Source organism: Mycteria americana, chromosome 2 (genome assembly GCF_035582795.1).
Source record: "Mycteria americana isolate JAX WOST 10 ecotype Jacksonville Zoo and Gardens chromosome 2, USCA_MyAme_1.0, whole genome shotgun sequence".
NCBI lineage: Eukaryota > Metazoa > Chordata > Aves > Ciconiiformes > Ciconiidae > Mycteria > Mycteria americana.
In genome coordinates, this window is record NC_134366.1 from 129700731 (window position 1) to 129703434 (window position 2704).

Genomic DNA, 2704 nt, shown 5'->3' on the forward strand with positions numbered 1-2704 from the left:
ATGCATGAGACTCCTTGTACCCGCACCATTCTTTCTTCCTTGATAAATGAGTCTTGGAAAAGCCACCCGCTATTCACGCATGATCAGTGTTCCAAGCTCATATGCATCAATGCTGTCTGTGCCACTTGGCTTCTTTGTGGGTTCTCAGAGAACAGATTGGAACCAGGAGTTCTTGGCCCAGCCATGGCTCAGGCCTTTACCTCCTTTGGAGCCTGCACCAAACTACTGTTAGTTTGGTTAAGAGGTTGAGTGCATCCATCACACTCCACCCCATGACTACAGTCAATCCACTTTATTGACTCATAGAGTGGTAGTACCTCTTGCCTCTTGCCTCAATGTCATAAATATGTGGCGTATTGCAGATTAGTGGTAAGAGTCCAATTATTTGGTAAACTGTTTAGTTTAATGTTAGTTATATACCATTTTAGACATAAAATCAGTTGCTTGTATATGTTTTACATGCTGGATTGATGGAATTCTTTTCATTTTTTGCCAAACTTTGATATACAGAATAATTATGAGCAATAAACATAATAAGGTAAAACCAGCAAAACTACAATTGGATGTAGCATGAAATTCAAAATTCCAGTTGCTGTTGGGGACCATCCAAAAAGTTTCCTGCCAGTGGTTTTCTCCATCTTTCTTCATGCTTTCTAGGACATGGTATATCTCCTCTGCATCATGATGGGCGGTAATCAGGGTTTTTTGTCTGTTGTTTCAAATTCATTTTAGCAATTGACTCAGGTCATCATGTTGCAACAGTTTTCTTACCAATGTGAGATTCATTCCAATAGGGGTAGGCAATAAATCTTGATGCAATGTATAGTTAGATTGTAGCAGTTGGTGGGTCGTGACAGGAGCTGAATAGTTAAAGTTGCATCCCATAATTCTGGTAAAATTACAAATACATATATTTGAGTGATTGGTATCTACAATATTTACAGTAGATATCTGCTGTATCTACTGTAGATATTGGTATCTATCAATATCTACAGTGGCATTGTCTATAAATATAGAATCACAAAAGGTTCTCATACAAACACATCCATTTCCAATGTATAGAAGTATGGTTTCAGGGGTTTCATTAGGATGTATCTCAAAATGACAAACATGTTGTTCTGTGTCAAGACACATGTCTTGGGCCTTAATGGTATTACTTTCACAAATAAATCCCTGTTGTTCCCATACAACACATGCATCAACATCAATAGTTTGCCATTTGTTCCCATTTTGTAGGGCCCATACTCTGTGTTCTAATGGACAGAGGACAGTTCCATTGTGATTTAATCCCAGTACAATGATTGGGTATATGGTGTATACCGAAGCATTGCGTATTGCTAAAACAAAAGCTGTGGCTTTACTGTCAGTAGGGTCATAGGTAAAATTGACTAGATGCCACCAGGTTTGGAATTGCCTTTCAAATTCAATTGCATTATCCCAGATTACTTTTCAAATTTCAGTGGGTAAGGTGCCCTCTTCACCTTCTCTTACAATTGCTGCCACAGTAGATTGTACCCACAACTGAGCTTGAATACAACTAAGAGCGAGAGAGACATTAATCTGGGCTGCACCTAGTGTGTTCACAATTAATTGGTGGCCTTTTTCATTAATTCTTTCCCATTGAGGTAATATATCAGATAAGAGCCATTGGTTAGTTCCCAGTGCCGCTAGAGAAGATTGCAATGGACGTTCTAATTTGTGTAAATTACTTGTTGCTGAGCTTATTTTGTTTGCTAAAACTTCAGCATCCATGCTGTTTAATACTCCTAATCCTGTTCCTAAAATACCAGTCACATCTCTTCTTGATCTTTTTGGAGAGGTAAGGGCACGTCCACACAACCATGCTAACCATTCTGCATACGACACACTTAGGAATGGTGAGTAAGGAGGCTTATTGCAGAGGTATTGGTCTGTGTTGATAGTTCCACTCGTTTGAGGGACCATGGTGGATTAAATAGCACTTGTTGCTGGCCTGTATATTTCATGGCATAGGGTCCAATTTTAGAAATTTGTGGGGATAGAGTTTTCTTATCCTTTCCAATCGGGGTGGATGTTAAGTGAGGAGTGGTTGTTGTTGTGCTAGGCTCAGTAATGTCTGTTCTGAATTTAAATGATAGTCCTATGTTCCTGCGAACCCAGATGCAGATTATGGAAACAGGTTGTATTAAGGTAAAATTGTACCAAAAGTCCAGTCTTTCAGAGGTGCAAAATTTTGTATCTTTTCTTATTGGGTTTGATGTAATGTTGTACACAGAAATCTCAGTTGCCTTTTCATGGGTTGACCCATTGATCATCCGGCATCCTCTTTTAATTTCTGTCCCTACTGTTCCCCAAAGTCAGGGAATTCTATTAACATCAGTCTCATTTCTATTGCAGCTCCATTCATTTTCTAAGTATACTTCAGTTCCGCATATGACCATGGTGGAAAGATTCAAATCTCCCTTACTAGGGAGTGTTCCCATAGTACCGGTACACTTAACATAAGCTTGAGACCATGGCCACTCTAGGGTTGTCTCAGTAGGGCTCCTTAGTAAAACTAGGGGAGCATTCAGAGTAGGCGCTGACATCATTGTGATAGGTTTAGTGATTCTGAGAGATAGTGTTCCTAGTATTACATTGCGTCCCGTCAGAGCATTCCATCTACGTGATATTTTAACATCATAATGTTCCTTCACTGTGTCATGTATTGAGCAATGACTTATGT

At 39.3% G+C, this 2704-nt stretch overlaps 1 pseudogene; it reads right to left on the reverse strand.

Annotated features, from left to right (window-relative positions):
* Nucleotides 1-515: 515 nt before the first annotated feature.
* Nucleotides 516-2294, reverse strand: LOC142406513 (uncharacterized; annotated as a pseudogene).
* Between the last annotated feature and the right edge of the window lie 410 nt (nt 2295-2704).